Consider the following 21,214-nt stretch of genomic DNA (forward strand, 5'->3'; position numbering starts at 1 on the left):
CTGGCTCCCAGGTAAATGCTTTTCTTTTCCAAATTAATCTCCCACTGCCATCGGATTCCACCCTTTTGAGACTCAACTCCATTATTACTTTAAATGAAGTCGATTGAGTAATCAAACGTCTTAACAGAAGTAAGACCCTTGGACCAGGCAGCTACATTAGCCTTTACTATAGGAAATTTGCTCCTATATTAATGCCCCACCTGGTTGAGTTATTCAACCACATCTAACAACAAGGCCAAATCCACCCTGACTTTTTACTTGCCCTCATAACGACCATACCGAAAAACATGGGAAAGATCCCACTATCCCATCTAACTATAGGCCCATATCCCTCCTAAATATTGAGCTCAAACTTCTTAGATCCATCACGGCCACTAGACTTAATAGACTTCTCCCCTCCCTAGTGCACAGAGACCAGGTGGGATTCATTGGGATTCAAGTACCTGATAATGGTCGCAAAATATTGAAACTTATTCATATAGCAAAACTCAAAAAAACTTTTCTAACAGTCCTTACCCTGGACATTGAAAAATCTTTTCTTTTTTTTTTTCAAATCAATTTTTATTCAAAAATTTTTGTGATACAGAAAGATAAAAAAAAAGGGGGGAACAGGGGAAAACACATATGGCTATGCTCTGTCAAAGCTAGACGGTACATTCAGTCTTACTGTCTACTGTAAGTACAGAGATTGTCGTCGCAGTGTAGCACAACAGGAACAAACAACGGGCTTGGCGCCAGGTCTTACCAGCCCTAAGCGGGCGGGGCAGACGGGGAAGCTATGTCAACGCCCGTAACTTTTCAAGTTAAAACAGCATCACTTCAAAAGAAATGGTATTAATGGGGGAGAAAGAAAAAAAAGGGTGTGGGGGGTGCAGGGGGGGGGGGGGGGGGTTGGGAAGAAACAAGAGGAGCGGGGGAGGAGAGAAGATAAGAGGGGAGAGTCTCTTCTAACTGCTGCAGAACGTCCAGGAGTCTCAGGTCACGTCAGGGATACCAAATTTTTATAAATTTATCATAGGAGTTGTTTTGCCAGCTCACTAGCTCCTCTAGATTGTAGATCATATCTACTTTCTCCTTCCATTGAGATAAGGAAGGGGGCATCTCGCTTCGCCAGTGCAGGGGGATCAGGGCCTTAGCGGCATCCGTCAGGCAGGCTATCAGCTTATCTCTTTGCGGGTGAAACCCAGGAGACGTTTTCCATAGAAACACTATTTCTGGCGTTAGCGTGAAGTCTTGTTTGATTTTCCCCAGCACTTCACCCACTCCTTTCCAAAAGGGCATCAGTCTCTTGCAGGACCACCAAATGTGGAGGTAGGAGCCTACTTCGGCGTTGCATCTCCAGCATTTTTTGTGAGGTGCCAACTTGTATGCATAGAGCCACTGCGGGGTCCTATACCACCTTACCAAGAGTTTGTAGTGGGATTCCTGGGCTAGGACGCATGGGGAGAGGCCAAAAGAAGTGGTTAGGATTTTTTTAATGTCTCCCTGTGACAAGGATATTCCCGATTCCTTTTCCCAGGTGGTCAAAAAGGTTGGTTTGGATAAGCGGTGGGGTATGATGAATTGTTGCCGCAAGTTAGAGAGATTTTTCTTGTTCTAGAGTTTGATTCTGCCAATGAGCGCTCAAAAGGGGTTCAGGGTCTGGTTGATTTATGGATCCTAAGAAACTCTCTTATAACTCTTTCAACCGTGGCTCGGAGAAGAAAGGATGGGGTCCAGGCCGGAAGCAGGGAACTTATTATCTCCTGTGCAGGTAGGTGGGCCAAGACCTGCAGGTCTCCAACTGTGGTATCTTTAAATTTTCCCCATACCGAAGTGGAGACTGAGTCCATTGGAAGATCTATAAGTCTACAGATCAAGCTCAATGGAGCGGGTGGGGAGGTTTTAGGAGCTAGATTTTCTTTCAGACCGTCCCACACCTCGCAGGGGCCTCTCAGAAGAGGGTTAAAGTCCTTCGCTCTGTACCTATTCTTTTCTGGATACCACAGGTCCTCCATAGAACCACTATAGTCATGGGATGTAGCCAGTTTAGACAGGAGAGGGTCTCTTTTCGGTTGGACCAAGTCCATCCAATAGCCCAGCTGTGAGGCCCGGTAGTAATCTAATACATTCGGGAGGTCCATGCCTCCTTCAAACCTCCTTTTTGTCATTAGGCTGTAGGCCAGCCACGGTCTCTTGTACCTCCATGTATAGCCTGTGAACGCCGAGCACAGGGTTTTAAAGAAGTTTGGGGGGAGATAAATTGGTAGCATCCTTATCCTGTAAAGGATTGTTGGTAGGATGTAGGATTTCACAATATTTCTTCTGCCAAACCAGGATAACAGTTTTTTAACCTGGTCTAGCAGGGGGAAAAAATTGGCTGCGAATGTGTCTTATCTTCTTGCGTATCTTGACCCCTAAGTATTCCATAGATGTTTCCGACCATTTAAATGGGGAGTTATTACTGCACCCCCTGCACCTTGCCTGAGGAATGGAGATGTTTAATGCTATAGATTTGTCAAAATTAATTTTGAAATTAGAGAGTTTACCGAACTCATTCAGCAAGTCTACTAACCTGGGGAGGCCTATTTCGGGTTTTGTAATCAGGAAGACTATGTCGTCCGCGAAAGCCGCGGTAGAGAGGAGATCGTTTCCGATAGACAGTCCCGCTATGTCTGGATCTTCTCTAACTTGTAGCAGAAGGGGCTCCAGGGCCAAGATGAATAGGGAAGGGGAGAGGGGGCAGCTCTGCCGTGTACCATTTTTAATTTCAAAGGATGGGGGTAATTTGTCGTTCACTTTAAGTCTAGCGTATGGGCAAGCGTACAGGGAAAAGATCGCCGTTACGAACTCCGAAGGTATATTATAGTGTAAAAGCGCAGACTTCATATAACACCAGTTAACTCGATCAAACGCTTTTTCGGCGTCCGTTCCAATAAGTGCTAGGGGTATATTATGCAGTTGGGCATATCGTGAAGCGTGTAGCAGTCTACGACTATTGTTCTACGTTGATAAGTCTTGGGATGAAATTGCTAAGCCTCTGTGCTAAAAGTTTTGCCCAAAGCTTGACGTCGAGGTTGATGAGGGATATAGGCCTGTAGCTACTACAGAGCTCCGGGTCCTTGTTTCCCTTGTGGATTAGCGTTATGTGGGCCTCTTGTGCTTGTTTAGGGAGGGAGGCTCCCGACAAGAGGTTGTTAAACAATGTGGTTAGTTTGGGGATTAGTCTTGATTGGAAGGTTTTATAGTAGGGCAAGGATAGACCGTCTGGTCCAGGGCTTTTGTTGGGAGGGCATGTGGCTATTAAGTTTTTAACCTCTTCTTGGGACACAGGTATCAATAGGGAGTCCGCTTCCTCATCGGTTAGTTTCGGTAAAGGTAGTTGTTGTAGAAAGGTGTCTATTATTTTTTTGGAGTTGGGAATGTCTTCGGGGGGAGGGGGGGTGACGGGTTGGAGGTTGTATAGGTCCGAATAGTAGAGCTGAAACTCTTGTGCAATTTCTGTGGTTGAGGTAACCACTTTCCCTGATGCAAAAAACTGCAAAGTTTTTTATGACCTCTAATTGGGCTATCAACCAGGGGACCTGGTCAGTGTTCGGTGCATACAAGTTGGCTATTGTGATCTGCATGTTATTAATTGATCCCTTTAGGTAGAGGACTCTGCCTTCTCCGTCTGTATACCACGAATCGAAGTTAAAATTGACGGTTTTGTGGAAGAGGGTCGATACCCCCTTGGATGCAGATGTGGGGTGAGAACTGTGGAAGTGCTGGGGAAACTGCTTACCTTGCAGCGCGAAGGACCTGTTCCCCTTGAAGTGCGTCTCCTGCAGGAGCACTATCTCAGAGCCGTATCTCTTGAGGAGGAGAGCGATGTTGTGGCGTTTCGCTGGTGTGTTGAGGCCCCGGACGTTGTATGAAGTACACCTGAGATCATCCATATTTGGTCCCTTAAGACGATAGCAAGAAAGACCGTTATTCTATGCTCGAGCCTCTCTCCTAAGTCGATGGAAGGGGGAGCGGGCAGAGGAAAAGTAAGGTATAGAGGGGATGGGAGACACGAGAGGGAAGGGGTTACTGGAGGAAAAGGGGACAATATGTAAAGCTGAAATGAATCAGCAGCTCGTTACGTATGAGAGCTGCTTCAATTAAACTATAACAGCTAAGGTTAGGTGTCACAGAGGTGTCCCCGCTTTCAGCAGGGGCAACGGTCACAATCAGACCCTTAGCAGAGAGACCCTTGAACTTGCAGGGTCTGTATTAGGTAACTGGGGTAACAATAATCGTGCCTACTCAGTCAGGCATCACAACCGGGTGGATCTTGTTGTGTTAAGTAAGGTTGAGATATACGGGTTTGTCAGAGGAGAATAACGGTTAGTAGTGGAACAAACATCAAAATAGGCAGGTATAAGTGAAAAACAGACAATCAACCAATTAATCAATCAGTCAATCAATCAATCAATAGGGCCACTTATCGTGGGAACCTTATCCTGGGGTAACCATAGCTATATTCAGGTGTCGTCGTGTGTAGGATCTTCTTTGTTCTTCTTCTTTTTGCCTTTAGGCGATTTGGAGCAGCCCATGGACTGCCAGCTTTCAACAGGAGTCAGCTGTGGGAGTATGGGCAGTTCTGGGATTGGCAACCAGCAGGGGAGGTCTATAGGTTCTATGTCCAGTTGACGCCAGCTTTTGTTTAAGTCCTCTGGAGTGCGAATGTTGAGTCGTTTGCCTTTAATGAATATTCCTATGCCAAATGGAAAGAGCCATGTGTATCTAATGACTTTTGCTCTTAGAGCTTCTAGTAGCGGTCTCAGCATCCAGCGTTTGGCCTGGGTTGTGGGAGCTAGATCCTGAAAAAGTTGAATGTACACGCCACCATATTGCAAGTCATTTTTGTTTCTAGCAGCCTCTAGAATTGCTCTTGCGTCCGGGTAAGCTACAAGTTTACAGACCACGGCCCTCGGTGGATCCGAGGGAGATGGAGGTGGTCTAAGAGCCCTGTGGATGCGTTCGATTGTAACAGTAGTAGCTCGTTCGGCACCCAGGAGTGAAGTAAATATTTCTGTGGCGACCTTGGGGAGTGATTCTGTTGCCCAAGTTTCTGGAAGTCCCTTGAGTGTGATGTTACTACGGCGGTTTCTATTATCAAGGTCTTCTTGCATAATTAACGTATAATTTAATTGGGAATTATGTTCTTTAATTACTTCTGCTAGTACTGTTGAGTGGGTAATCATGTCAGGCGAAGTCGACTCGAGGTCTTCCACTCTCCTCCCCATATGTTTGAGTTCTTCCTTAATTTCAGAGAGGTCTGAGATAACTGGATGTAAGGCTCTTGTGATCAGATCTCTCATAAAAGCCTTGGAGATATGCTCGCTCTCTTCACCTCCTGATGACGCGTTTTCTTCTCTCTCTAGACTCTGATGGGATGTAGATGTCATGTTTAACGCTTTTTTGCTAGATGGGTAGGGTGATCTGGAATTACGTTCCTTTAAAAATCGTTGCATGTCTGTTTGTCCTTTATGCGGACGGGGAGTGCTTATTGTTTCGCTGCTTTTGTCTCGGCTTGTCTTTCCCATGTTGACGCTGCTTTTTTATGTATATGGGAACCTGCCGTGGTGCCTAACTGACTCACGTAGGTGCTTCAGCCGTGGGCCATGGTGGTTTGACGATTAATTATGTGACTAAGGGGTCTCTGCGTCACTCTTGTTTGGAAGTCGCTGTTTACTTAGTGCTGTCCTGTGCTGTTGCAGAGCTCCACTATGGGGGCTCCTGGAAAAATTCAGGCTATGCCTGTGTTAGAGAGAATACCTTCTGCATCTCTCTTTCTCTAGATAGTCCTCAACTGTTAGGTAAAGCGTCCATCCGTGAGGGACAATATTGGTGAGAGAAGGGTATGATGCAATGATGGAGTGAAGATGCAAGGAGGGGAACGTGGGTCTTGCTGTTTACTCCAGTCAGGAGCCTGCGTTTTGCAGCTGCTTCCCTGCAAGGGGGGGGGGCAGCAATGCTGTGGTGCCCTGTGTAGTGTGGTTCCAGCTATGCCCTTCTGGGCAGTACATTGTCTCTGTGATCACACAGATCCACCTCCTCTATCTCCCACTTCAGGGCTCAGGTAAGGGGTGGGGGGGGGCGCCGCGGGCGCCACGGGTCCTGGCGCTGTCTTCACCTTCCCCAGGCTTCTCACCCCACTCCTCTATCCTCTACAGGCCTCTCCCCCTCGCCTGAGGCTCCGGGTGCAGCTGCTGCTTACTGTGCTGCCAGCGCGGTGGTGTAATCCTGCTCGTCCCCGCTTCCGGTCCGCTCCGGCTCCAAAATCTAGGCCCCGGATTCACCTGTTGGGCTAGGCCTCAAAGTCCGTCTGCGGCCGATCGGGACCTGCGACCCCTCTTTTTGTTCCCTGGACTGTGGAGCAGCTGTTGGTGTAGAAGAGCGGAGCGTAGTTGACAAGGGAGTCTCCGAAAACTGCCGCAATCTGTTCCAATTGCAGGAGCACAGAGATTCAGCCACCGCTCGCTCCACAGGGTAGGCCACGCCCATTGAAAAATCTTTTGATAGCTTATCATGGTCCTTCTTAAAACTCGTTCTCCACTGCATGGGATTTAAGGCCCCTTTCCTAAAACTCATTAAGGCTCTCTACTCTAAACCCTCAGCTTTTCTTAAAATCCCCTTCACCAAACCTATTCCAGTCAACATTTCAAGAGGCACTAGACAGGGCTGCCCACTCTTGCCAGCCCTATTCACTTTAGCGATAGAACCCCTTGCTATAGCTATATGCAACAACCCTAATATATTTGGCATCCCTGTGGATTCTCAAAATACAAAACTTAGCCTCTTCACTGATAACCTCCCCCTACCCTGGCAAAACCCCTCACCTCTCTCCCTAATCTGCTGTCAGTTCTTGGGAGTTTTGAGAGGGCATCTGGACCCAAAATTAACCAATCTAAATCTGAGATTCTCCACTGTAATGTCCCCTCCCACACTCAAAAAACTTATCAAAATTAATTTCCAATTCCACAATTGTCCACAATTTCTACCTTATCTTGGTGTCAGATTAACAAATAACAGATTCTATCTATAAGTGGAATTACGAACCTCTATTCCAGAAGCTTAAACAGGACCCACTAAAGTGGGAATGCCCATACCTTTCCTGAATAGACCAAATTCATAGTGTCAAAATGGTACTCCTACCAAGACTATTATAACTATTTAGAACCATCCCAGTACCACATCAGGCCCGAAAGCTCAGCAAAAAAGAATCATGTCCTTCATTTGGTCCCATAAACGTTCCAGAATACCAAAGAACAAAATGTCCCTTCACAAGAAATCGGGTGGCCTCTCGGTACCTAACCTCCTAAACTACTACAGGGCAGCTTGACTAGCCCAAATTTCACCAATTTATGCAGGACCTAACTCCCCATTATGGGTTTCTATAGAAGCTACGCAATTGTGTCCCCATAACTAGCCATCCCTTCTTTGGACCAGATCAACGCTCCCAACTAGTCTTCGAAATTCGGCGCCACTCACATTTTTTACCATTTTACTATGGGGTCAGGTTTGATTTTAAGATGACTTCTCGTTCTGGCCTGTCATGGAATATAAAGTGTTAAGTTTCAGAATGCAAGAAGTGTATGTTTCTTACCTTGTATTGGACTATTGACCCTTAAATAGAAGCCTAAAACCTATGCTTTGTAGTGCCAGTAACTAGGATTTTAAGATAAGAAGTCAATAGACAAATTAAATAAGGCTAAGCTATGTTAACAGAGAAGACACACAACTATTGCAGAAATGTTGTCTAATGCAACAGCAATATCCTGACTTAGGTAATTTCTATGTCTGAGACGGGCCTTAAGAGCTTTGAGAATATAATGTCAATATAGATGTCAATAAGTCTTATGATCAATAAGTATTTTCACCTTTGTAACAGTAAACTACGTAACACTAATCTTTGTACTAAGCAACATTTGGATATGCCCTCTTCTTTCTGTATAAGAGTTGGCAATGCTGATAATAAAGTAGAATTCATTGAGATTCTCACTGGAGAAGTGTCTTGACATAACATGGAGTGATTTCATGCTATTGATAGATAATGCTAGCAAAATCTCCTCATCACGGGCTTCCATATCTACCAATTTGGCACCTGGCATCGAGGTCATCAGATCGGTACCGGTGTGGTCCGATAACAGGACCATCACCTCTCACCCCACTTCGTTGCAACCCAGCATTTCCTCCAGAACTGGATGTTCCAAGCTTAACCTGATGTCAGATTAATAAATTAACTACCCTCTATAACTTCTTACTACATGTTAGGCTTATCTCAGTACCCTCTTTCAAAAACTATTTCCACTCTCCCCCAATGGAGTGGTGGAGAATAATACAGGTATTTCACTTTTGGTCTTCCATACTACCTTCTGAAGCTAAGGTGGAACTAAACCCACTGGAAGCATTACCGTATGTAAATACTGCCCAAACTACCCAAGCACATTGTTGCATCTTTGCAACACACTGAATAAAACACAACAAGGTAAACTACATGTCCCAATGGGAATCAGACTTGGATACCCTCCTAACTATAGAATGATTGCACCACAGCAGTGAAGGCTTTAGTAAAAAAAAAAAAGGTGGCAAGTTAGTCTTATGGAGACATCTTTAAAAGTTCTACGTACAGCCTATTTAGTGCCAGCCCGATTACATGTCATCCATCCCAAGATTTCAAACCTGTGTTTTAGAGGGTTCAATGACATTGGCTCCCATATACACATTTAGTGGTCCTGTCGCATAGTGCAGGCCTTTTGAATAAAGGTTACCCACCTTATCTCCTCTGTCATAGGAACCTCCCTGAGGATAGACCCATACGTACTTCGGGTTGGCAACAAATTAAAAAATATTAGCAACACCCCTTTAAGCTTATACAATTTATTACTATGGCGGCTCATACCCACATTGCTCAAAAGTGGCGAAAATTGCAACTACCTTTTAACCCACTCATTGACTGAATTAACAGGATACCTCTAAATAAAAAAATGATAGCCATACGTCAGGACACGATAATCCAATTTGAATCTGTTTGGGAACCATGGATCATCTATGCCAATATATCAAATCTTCAATATCACTTCCATGTCTAGCCCTTCCAAAATAAAATATGTAGAATCAAAAGATACTAGAGAGCATTCCCTTCGACAAAGAAAAACTTCACTGATCTCTAAGCTTGACATCAAAAGGGAAATACAAAGGACAATTACAGTATATAAATTAATAAAAAGGTTTCCAATACTTTGACATTTTCTAATATGCCCGCACCACTGGGGAGAGCATCGCCCGAGGGACAGCATTGCACCGCAGACACAGACGCCGGCTGATAGGTGAGTATTGCTTTTTTTTTTTACCTACTATATACTCGAGTATAGCCAGGCCAGTAAAAGTTATAGACTCGGCTTATACTTGGGTCGGTTAATACTGGAAAATATACGGTATGTTGGTTTGCATTGATATGTTTTTAAATGTTTATTAGAGAAAATTGATGTTATCGATGCTAAGAAGTCGTGTCTTATACCAAACCTTTATCCCCCTATGTGGGGTCTATGTGGCAGGAATGTTGCCAAGGTTTAAAAATTACTTTCAATAGATACCTTGGAAACATAAAATAGGCCCAGTCCTTCTGTATATCATATAATGACATACCTACAATTTCTGCTGACCTTATCTCTGGATTCGTAGGTTGGTTGCTGCATACAGAGGAGGCAAGCAGGACTTAAAGATTCAGAAAGTTTATGGCGCAGATAAGCAACAGACTCCGGATCCTCCACCCTCCAGTCTATGGGCTCATTCGCATGGACGATTTTACGCAATTGAGTTACACACAAAAAAAATTGCACCTAAAAAAATAGGACATTAGCGACTGAAATTCCCTGCTGCACAGAAAGATAGGTCTTGACTTAACTTTTGAAGGTTTTGGGCTGCCTAGACGAAATAAAAATCTCTCTCAACAGCGCATTTTTTTTAGCAACACCCCGCTAGCGATCGCGTGAATGGGCAATTTAGATGCTAATTAGTATCGGGACTTGATGATGGAAAATTGTCCATTCATGTGACTTTGCAGCGATTTTTGAGCGGTTATCTTCTGTGCGATTTTGATGTCCATGAGGCCTTAGTAAAAAGGCCCAATGCGAAGAGCACTTTTCTCGGTTTTGCTCATTTCAGTTTGAAGCATTCCTGTCTGTAGAAGTCAGTGAGGATTCCATCACTGTATATGTTGTGCCTAGGCAGACAAAGCTTCAGCACTTGTCATAGGAGCTTACACTCTGATATAATGCACAGTCACCTGCAGAGAGTTACTAGTTACAACCTGTGAGCTCTTCCATACCTGAGTGCTGTATATACAGAGAAGGGAATATTCCGGCCGCTGGAGTCACTTACATTGCTTCGCTCCTGCTTGACTTCCTTCTTGCTAAACTTGTCGTCTTCAAAAGTGAAACTACATTTATCCCTTCCATCAGGGAGGAGGCGATGAGGTCTGCCAGCTCTGCCTATTGTGGAGATATACTGGATGGGCTGTGAAGAGACGTCACTTCTTACCTGTGCTGGGAGGCTGTTCCATATACCTGAGTGCTGTTTGTAGGCGATCCATGTCCTTGCTGCAGAAATAAGGCTTTGTTCCCATCTGTGCTACAGCTTATGTTAATAACGGAAGCCGTGATGAAGTGTTAGATCCATCGTACAACGGATACCAGCGACCCTGACCGGCCCCATTTACTGACAGGCTACACTCCTGGTTTTGGGTCAAAAAATTCCCAATTCCCAATCGTTATTATAAAAACTTGTATAAAGGGTCTGACATTGATTTGAAGGAATGCTGTCATCCAATAGGCGGCGCTGCAGAGTTATTGTACCATCTTCCTTATTTGCACTCCTGGTTTTGGCTTGTAAATATCATTGCAAAATACTGATGTGAGAGCGGTCTAAAAGAAGTTTCCTGTGTTGTGTGATATATTATTATTGAGTCCTTTAGATTCACATGCCAAGGCATATTTACTTACACTAGCGTTTCATGTGCTGCTCTAAGCAAACTGTGTACCAAACTATGAGCAACAAATGTGCCAGTTGGAAATCTATGCGAGCTGGGAGTTAAGCTGGGTTCACATGGGACGAATGTCGGGCAAATGATGCCCGACACTCACCTCTGTGTGTCCTCGCTCCCGTGCTCCTGCAGGGGAGCTAGTAGTGCTGGCCAGCCAGCAGAGGGGCAGGGCAGCAGCAGGAGATTTCACTCCTCTTGCTCCCCTGCCCCTCTCCATTGACATAGCACAGCGGCCGTTCAAAAAATCTCCTGCTGCCTCTCCGCTGAGTGCTAACGATACAAGCTCCCGTGCAGGTGAATGGGAGATAGTATGTGCGTGGACCAGTGTCAGGCATCGTTTGCCTGACACTCGTCCTATTTAAAAGGGCCTTTAGTTTTAGGGCTTAAAAAAATAAGGGGCTACTCCGGAAAAAACATACTTTTTTCATCCCCGCCTCCCTCACCTGAATGCCTGTAACATTGTAAAGGCCTCCTCTGTATATTCCAGCCACTTCCCTGTGATGTAGCCCCCTGTCTGATGCTTACCAGCCCACATCTTTAATGAGATTTTTTAAATTTTCAGTTTCCAATCAATCCCATAATGCAACAGCATTAGCTGAGGCTATACCATTTCTGCCTGCTGGGAGACAGTTTAATTATTATTACCTTCTATATTCACCTAAATAAGCTACAGACCATAAGTTCACAGTCAGGCGCATGAGCTGTGATCTCTTCTATTATATCTTTGTGATCATAATCAGTAACTGTGATAGGAGGGTCGTGTCCATCTATAGGCATTTTCAGTGGTAAGTGCATATAACAAAATCACACAGATGATCTGACTAGGAAATAAACACTCAACTGTGCTGGTTAAAAAATTGTGATCACATGACCATCTGAGGAGGAAGAGGCTGGAAAACTTAGATAGAAATAACTACCCATTTTAACACTAGCTGACTTATTTATACTGGGGGTATAGCTACATAATGAATGAATAGAAAAAAAATCGCTGGAGTGGCCCTTTAATAATTAATGATAACTCTTCCCTATCAGGGTCACCGCATGTTCCCTTCTTTTCCCTTGTATTATCCTTATTACCTTTTTATTTATAGTGCATTTGGTGACACACAACATATTGTAATAATAATAGATACCGTATATACTCGAGTATTAGCCGATCCGAGTATAAGCCGAGTCAATACGTTTTACCACAAAAAAACTGGTAAAACTTATTGACTCGAGTATAAGCCTAGCTATACTCGAGTATATACTAGGTAAAGAAAAAATGCAATACTTACCTCCCACCCGGCGCCTGTGTTCCCGGCGCGATAGTCTCCCTGGCGGTGCGGCAAGCTGCTTCAGAATTCCCTCTGCTGTCGTCTCCCTATCGTCTAAGCCAAGCAGACCATCAGACCATCATGCCGGGGACACAGACACCAGCTGGGAGGTGAGTATTGCAGGTTTTTTATTATTTTTTTTTCTCGCCTCACTCGAGTATAAGCCGAGGGGGTCTTTTTCAGCATAAAAAAATGTGCTGAAAAACTAGGCTTATACTCGAGTATCTATGGTACCTTGTTTATTAACTAACAGTATCACACTAAATGGCACAGTATGTTACAAATGATATATAACAGTATAAAATCAGTTTATTTAAATACATAGAAATAAAAAATATGCAATTTTAAATGTCACCAATGCAACCCAAAAGAGAAGGGCAGAGCCTCCTTAAAAAATAAGTCAAAAAGGGTCAAAAAAGGGAACCTGGAAACTACAGGCCGGTAAGTCTTACTTCTTATGGGAGTGAAATGTTTGGTGTCTTTCTAAGAGTTGCTATCCTGGAGTACCTCAAGGAAAATAGCTCTATAACTCTGTATCAGCATGGTTTTATTTGGGGTTACTCCTGTCAAGCCAACCTGATCAGCTTCTACGAGGAGATAAGTTCTAGACTGGCTTGAGAAGAGTCACTGAATATTGTGTATCTGGGCTTTTCCAAAGCATTTGATACTGTGCCGCATAAAAGGTTGGTCTATAAAATGAGAATGCTTGGTCTGGGCGAAAATGTGTGTAAGTGGGTAAGTAACTGGCTCAGTGATAGAAAGCAGAGGGTGGTTATAAATGGTACATACTCTGATTGGGTCACACAAACTGAGAATCTGATTAGAAACTGAATACATAAACCTAAGTAGATCTGAGCTGATCAAAATTGAGATCACATGACCATCTGAGGAGAAAGTGGCCAGGAATTTAGACAGAAAGAAATAACTAACCAAGTTAACACTAGCCAACATATATATTAGGGGGTTAGCTAGTGAGGTCAGTATTTGGCCCTAATACCAATGACCACCTGTCTGTGAGTGAGTTTCATGTGATGATGTCACCATCATGTGATCAGTCACTGCCCCTGATTACATAACGGTGACATCATCACAGGCCCTAAAACATACAGAGCCCGACAAGAGCCATGTGCTTACAGGACCTGTGATGATGTCACCATCATGTGATCAGGGTGGAGCTCAGAGCCCCAGTGACTGATCACATGACAGTGACATCATTACAGGTCCTATAAGCAAACGGCTGCTGTATGGCTCTGCTGGTTTAGGACCTGTGACCATCTCCAATCTTTTTCACTACATTATATTAGTAAGTGGTGCATTGCACCACCAGAAACACTGGTACTAGTGCATTTATTAACGATGTTGTGGAGGGATTGTACAGAAAAATATCTGTATTTGCAGATGATTCAAAACTATATAAAGTAATTAACACAAGAGGACAAAATGCTGTTTCAAATGGATCTGCATAAATTGGGGTGAAAAAGTAGCAAATAAGGTTTAACACTGATAAATGTAAGGTTCTGCACATGGGTAGGAAATACATGTCACCATTACACACTAAATGGGAAACCACTGGGTAACACTGACATGGAGAAGGACTTGGAGGTTTAAGTGAACTGTGAATTTAACTGGAGCAACCAGTGTCAGGCAGCTGCTGCCAAGACAAACAGGATAATGGGGTGCATCAAAAGAGGTCTAGGGGCGCATGATGAAAAGTTTGTTCTTCTTCTTTACAAGTCACTGGTCAGACCACACATGGAATATTGTGGACAGTTTTGGGCACCAATACGCAAGGACACATCAGAGCTTGAGTGGATTCAAAGACGAGCAACTAAAGTAATACGTGGAATGGGTGGACTACAATACCCAGAGAGGTCATCAAACTTGTGGTTATTTAGCTGAGGGGTGACTAATAACTATGTATAATTATATCAGGAGTCAATACAGACATCTCTCCCATCATCAATTTAAACCCAGGACTGTGACTGTAACAACGGGGCACCCTTTACATTTTGAGGAAAGAAGTTTTCTACATCAACATAGAAAGGGGTTCTTTACTGTAACAGTAGTGAGACTTTGGAACTCTCTGCCTGAGGATGTGGTGATGACGAACTCACTACATATTATATCACTGATTACTGAGATAAGATGAAGAAAATTGAGGGTTTTTACCTTCCTTTGGATGGACAATGGGGGAGGAGAGGGTAATAGGCTGAACTGGATGGACAGGTCTTTTTCAGCCTTACACATTATGTTAATATGTATGGGTGGTTTCACATCTGTGTTGAAACCTCCAGTTGGAGTTTCCACCACAGATATGGCAGAAAATACTGAAAGAAAAGGCTCTGCATACAAGCACTGAAAACCAGGCAGCTGAACGGAAACTGAATAGACCCTATTATAGTCAATGGGGTTCCTCAGCACTGTTTGGTTCCTTCGTAAGACAGCAGTTCAGCCACAGGGATTCCTCTTTTCTGCTCCCCTAATAGAGCAGGAAAGCGGAACCCCTACCACAAATGTGAAACCACCCTAATGTGTACTAAAATGATACACAATTACAATACAGTAAACCATCCCAGCAGCAGATACCTTTTTCCACCCAGCTAGCTATACACATATGCACATACGGCCCCTTTCTCACCTGACCCTAACTGTCCCTATAGTTAAGGGGTAGCAGACAGTACTTTATATGGGATAGGGCTATGAGAGGGGAGAATGAAGGATATGGATGATGGGATGGGAACTGTGAGGGGAAGAAGGAAAGATTGGCCAGGGTGAAGACGCCTTTGGATGCCTTTGGAGAGAAAGGGTTAAGGGTGTACAATTGGGGGTATATGGAAAGTCTGTAGGATAGTGTAGGAGAGTCGATGAGATACTTGTCAGCCTGTTTTATGGTGTGGTGGCTTCGCCTCTTCCTTTCTTCTATACACCATTTACCCTCTAGGCCTTCTTTATATCTACATTTAGCTGTTGACTATAATATGGCCTGTCCTTATTGGTCAACCCAAAAGAGAGTGGTGCATTTTCTGATGGAAGGTGTTTCTATATCCAAATGAGGAAACTTTTACATTGTTTCTGGGATTTCTGACCGTGGCCAAGATATCACCAAGAGGTGGAAAATGAGTCCTTGGGGAGAGCAAAAAGGAAGTGATATGATCAGCTGCCCAATCATTCAATCAAAAATGCACATGTAAAAATCCTAACACTGCCCGCTAACACTAAGCCCTTCCCACTTTCTGAAAAAGTGATAGGGGCCTGGCATAAAATCCCTAAAAGTTGCAATTTTGGCATTTGCATTAAAATTGTGAAAATATGCCCTTGTGTATTCACAGTCATATCACTAAAATTCTGAGTTCCCATTCTAATCATGGAAAAATGAGAAAAGAGAACATGCGAAGAATGAGGCAAGAAAAACATTAGAGAAAGGCCTCTCTCATACAAGTGTATTTTTGCTGGGTATTTCACACGCTCAAAATACGCAGTACTATTATATTATATTTCAATGGGGCCTCTCATATTAGCATTTTTATATTGCATACTTTCACACAAAATCATACCCAGCGTGTCCTTTTTTTGACGTTTTAGCGCAAATTTCATGCATAAATCGCACCTTACAGGTGTGCAAACAATAATATTCCAGGAGAAAGAATTCACCAAAATTCCTCGGATTGCTTGTTTTGCTTTACATTGCTCTGTTTAGTCATGAGAATAGAAAAACGGAAAGCCGGATCTGTTCTATTGTGGAAGCAAATGGCGTCAGATGGACATCATTGACTATAATGGGTCCCAACCAGCTTCCATCACACTCTCAGGCATTTTCCAGACAGAATAGGGCACAACGCTACACTAAATCATCTGAGATTTTCAAACGGATCTACACCGGAGACGTCGAGCGGAACCCAACTGTAATATTATTTATCGTTTCCAATGCATGTTTGCTACTTTGTGCATTTTATAATCCTGTATGAGCTTTAGTGATAGCGTTACACAGATACATAGTCTGACCGGAGAAACACTGAATCCATCAAAACAGCGCAGCATATTAATCTCAATGGGAATTATGGAAACCAGCCAGCAGCCCGTTAGATCATTTGGATATGCCAGGAAGGTTTGTGCTGGTAATACATCTTTATACAACCCCAATTCCAAAATGTTGTGTAAAACGTAAATAAATATAGAGAAAAAAAGAATGCAATGATTTATGACAGCATTCAGTCCCGATTTTTCTTTTTTTCCCCTTATAGGCACAGAATATCGTGTATCGTCTGCACATGTAATGATCGCGGATTACACAATTAAAATCCAGTCATGTGCAGCTGGCCTTATTCACAACAGGTGATATAACATGACATGGCAGATCATCAGGTGATGAAACACATCACATAATCGCATTGTAACATAGCACATGCTAAACCCTAAATGAAGATTAGTCCGCCTCTCAAAAAAAACAAAGTTTTATTGCAGCTATTTTGCTGCAGTAAAACATCAGACGAAAATCATGGCCATCTGGAGCATTGGATTCGAATGCATTCATTCAGATGGCCGACTTCCCGTCACATAAAATCGGACAACGGTAAAAATAGCATATACAGTGCCCATTCCGGAGGGCCGCTTTTATGCGCACCTGGAAAAGATAGGTCTTGCCATGTCTTTTGGCCGCAATCAACCTATGCAAGCCACCGGCAGGCAGAAGGGGATGAAGTTCAGCACAACTAGCTCTGCTTAGCTCCCCCCACCCTCCCTTTGATGGCAGCCAGCAAGAGGAGGGAAGGGGAGGGAGAGGGAGTTTAGTGGAGCTAATGTTTCTTTCCCTAGAAGACGGAATTCCGAGCTGTGGTGTATGTACGCTACATTTTGCTGTGTGAATGGGCGAGAAAATGGGAGATTTAGCCATGACTTGGTTCCGGCTGCCTCCCATTCCTGCAATTTTCAGACAAGATGCGGGTGGCGGAAAATCGCAACAACCGTGTGACTGAGGCCTTAGGAAGCATGTGTATAGCCAATCAAATTGGACAAAAACACCATGCATTCGAAAAAAACAAACATTTGGTCAAAAATTATGTTAATATCACAAAGTAAAGAGGTAAGTAGTAATTATTACTTTCATTAGTGCATGATGGCTTCACTATGGAAAGGCTGCCTTCAAGTGTAAATGTTTACACTGAACTAGCAGAACTGCAGGCTGCTGAAAAGATCATAATTATTTACATGATTTTAGCTAAAACCAGCAAAATGCATAGTGGTAAGTAAGAAAAGGAACCTGAACGCATGTCCTCACGTTAACTATTAACATATCCCACGGCTCCAGCAGCCTAAAGAACATATGATATAGCCATTCCAAACCAGTAGCCCATCCCCACATGTGTCAATCAATGCACTACCGGCAAACATGTATATGATTTAACTATAGTAACTATCAAAAACACACATGACATGTGTACTGTTACTAAAACCATGCAAGCAATTCTCATTGATGTGATTGCTACCAGCAAGAGAAACCAAGTAACCTTGTAGATATGATACCTTTTAAAGGCTAACAAAAATAAATAAAGCAGAATCAAACAGGTGGGAACTTTGAAGTGCCGTGAATAAAAACTCCTTTTATTGTAGTCTGTGCATATAAAAGTCACAGGTTCAGAGGACTAGTTTCAGCTCCTCATGAGCCTTGATCACCTCAGAGGTGATCAAGGCTCATGAGGAGCTGAAACTAGTCCTCTGAACCTGTGACTTTTATATGCACAGACTACAATAAAAGGAGTTTTTATTCACGGCACTTCAAAGTTCCCACCTGTTTGATTCTGCTTTACTTATAAACACCACCGGATCGAGTGGTTAATGAAGTATGTGAGTATACTCCTGCATGTGAAATATATGCTGCAAGCTGAAGTGGATAAGACGAGGTGAGACTTTTTCTGCTAACAAAAATAAATGATGCTATAGAGAACTTTCAAACCTACTCAGTGTTCTTACTTAGCATAATGAAATAGATCTGAAGAGGCATGTGTATATATATATATATATATATATATATATATATATATATATATATATATATATATATATATATATATATATATATACATACTTATTACAAGGCACAGACATGGATGTGATTAATTTACACTTAAAATAATACCACAACAGGATCAGTAGAGAAATAAATAAATAAACAATTAAATAGTCTACTGATAAAGATGTGAAAGTTTTATGATTTCTGAATTAGTGTTAGGGGGTCACCAGGCCAGAGTGTTATCTGTGCTATAGATTTCTCATACTTCCCAGCCACGCATGAATCCTCTTGAAGAATTTAGCCCTCTGTTGAAAGTGTCAAATGTTGTTATAAATTTGTACACCGAAATTCTTCTCTGTCTGTGTGATTTGCAATTGCCTTTTAATAATGCGACTTTCTCATTGATAACATAGATATATCTACACGGGCTCCAAAAATGGAAAGCTGATTGTCACAGCATCCACATGCATATGCCAAAACAAAAACATGTCATTAGTATACAAAATACAGTGGATATGAAATGTCTACACAGATGACACTTCAGATGTATTCCCACCTTCTATGTGACCATTTTACTGAAAAACAAACTGAAATTGTTTGGGTGGAAAAAAAGCAACCTAACATAATGTGGTTGCACAAATATGCACACCCTAAAACTAATACTTTGTTGATGTACCATTCGACATTATGACAGCATTCAGTCTCTTTGGGTCGGTGTCTACCAGCATGGCACAATTTGACTTGCAATCTTTGCCCACTCTTCCCTGCAAAAGCACTCCAAATCTCTCAGATTGCGAGAGCATCTAGTGTATAGCGCCCTCTTCAGTTCGCCCACCAAACTTCAGTAGGTCTCAGGTCTGGGTTCTCGCTGGGCCATTCCAAAATTTTGATCCTTTTCTGGTAAAGCGATTCTTCTGTTGGTTTGGAGGTATGCTAAGGTATGCTTATTATGCAGAAAAGTGAAATTCCTCTTAATCAACAGCTTTTTAGCAAAGGCCTGAAGATTTTGTGCCAAAATGGACGAATATTTGGAACTGTTCAGAATTTCTTCCATCTTGATTAAAGACCCAGTTCCAGCAACAGATAAACAACCCCAAAGTATAATGCTGTCTCCATCATCTTCACTGTGGGTATGGTGGTCTTCTGGTGATGTGCAGTGTTGGCTTTGTGCCAGGCATTATAGCCAAAAAGTTCCACCTTGGTCTCATCAGACCATAACACTTTGTCCCACATACATCTGGCAGACTTTATGTAGGTTTTGACAAGATATAGACAGTCTTGCATGATTTTCTTTGTTAGAAAAGGCTTCCGTCTTGCCACTTTACCCCACAACCCAGACATATGAACAATATCGGAGATGGTTGTCACATGCACTACACAACTAATACTTGCCAGAAACTCCAGCAGCTCCTTTAATGTTGCTGTAGGCCTCTTGGCAGCCTCCCGGACCAATTTTCTTCAGTTTTTTTCATCAATTTTTGAGGGACGTCTAGTTCTTGGTAATATCACTGAGTGAGCCGCTGTGTCATCATCAATCCCCCCCCACACACCACACTCACACCACACACACACCCCACGCACACATAGCCACACCTGGTGGAGTAAAGTGGGCATTTCTGGTTGCTAGGGGCAATGGCAGGACAACCAGGTAATATTTAAGGGCTAAGTTAGCTGATGTCTTGCGTGAAACCTGCTACCATTATGCAATCACATTCCGCTGCATTTGTCAAGCAGTTGGCTCAGGTGAATGCCCAACAGCAACAGACAAATGTCCAGCCACCACAGATAAATATGCAGCAGCAACAAATGTTTGAGCGGCAACACCAGGCATGTCAGGAACAAATTAAACTGCTGAAAGAGGAACTTTTAGGCTGCCCTCAGAGAAAAGATGAAGGGGTCCCTGCTACCATAAGTGCAATGAGCTAGAGTCAGCAGATGTAACTCGAGTGGTTTGTTCTTACTCAGGCTTAGTCATGGTGGTGGCTACTCTGCCTAGAACGAAGGCCCGCACAGCAGACGGATCACACAATTATGGCCATTAACCACAGTAGCAAAAGTTCCACGTGACGCCAGTGCCTCAGAATATGTTGTAACGATGAAATAAAGAATTCAGACTCAAAGAACTTTGGTTAAATTGGAGGGACACGGTTTACTGTTTTTTGCAGAATTCACAAACAGTTCACAGTTTGCAATTTTTTCAAGTAATGACACTTCAGCAGTTTCCAGGTCTGTCTTCCTACCAGATTCTATGGGGTCTGTCCTGACTTAAATTTCCACTTATGCAGGGAGAGAAAAGACTCTTCGATGGCTGTCTCCACAACTTGCATCCCACTCTCTCCCTGGAGGTCTCAACCTAGAACTAGGCTGACCTTGATTTGCGTTTGGTTCAGACTGGCTGGTCTTTGCTTAAGCTTCGCCTCTTGCATCCCTCCTCTCCGACTACATTTTTCCTTCTCTTCTCTTTGCTTGGCCTAACTCCACCCCCTAACCAATTCTGATGCAGAAAGGGGTGACTAACTAGACACAGAGCAGGTTAGGGTGACAGGGGTACAGACATATACAAGCTTGTGGATGCTGACACCAGACAAGGACCTTTTGGTAACCGGGGAAGGACAATGCACATAACTCTACCACAATCAATGACATAGACAAACACACATAAATGGTCCACATGAGGTAGCCAAAGAAGTGCTGTGGGGACCCTAACTCCGGGCCACTATATTAGTACAAGAGAAGTTGTGCAAAGAAGTTGTGTGCAAAAGATGACTGCTGAGGATGATGTAGAAGCATACCTGACTGTCTTTGAGAGGACTTCAGAAAGGAAGAAACTCCCAGAAG

General features: G+C 43.2%; 1 protein-coding gene across 4 annotated transcripts in view; it reads right to left on the minus strand.

Moving 5' to 3' along the window:
• LOC136577083 (uncharacterized) overlaps positions 1–10,525 on the minus strand; it is a 106,144-nt gene extending 95,619 nt beyond the window's left edge. For 2 of the 4 annotated variants that reach the window (XM_066576797.1, XM_066576795.1), the window contains exon 1: positions 10,393–10,525. The gene's annotated coding sequence lies outside the window, so the exon portion shown is untranslated. Of the gene's footprint in view, positions 1–3,763; positions 3,884–10,392 lie in introns of those variants that run through there. The other 2 variants (XM_066576798.1, XM_066576796.1) reach the window with 2 other exon arrangements.
• Between the last annotated feature and the right edge of the window lie 10,689 nt (positions 10,526–21,214).

The sequence above is a fragment of the Eleutherodactylus coqui genome, chromosome 8 (assembly GCF_035609145.1).
Source record: "Eleutherodactylus coqui strain aEleCoq1 chromosome 8, aEleCoq1.hap1, whole genome shotgun sequence".
Classification (NCBI taxonomy): domain Eukaryota; kingdom Metazoa; phylum Chordata; class Amphibia; order Anura; family Eleutherodactylidae; genus Eleutherodactylus; species Eleutherodactylus coqui.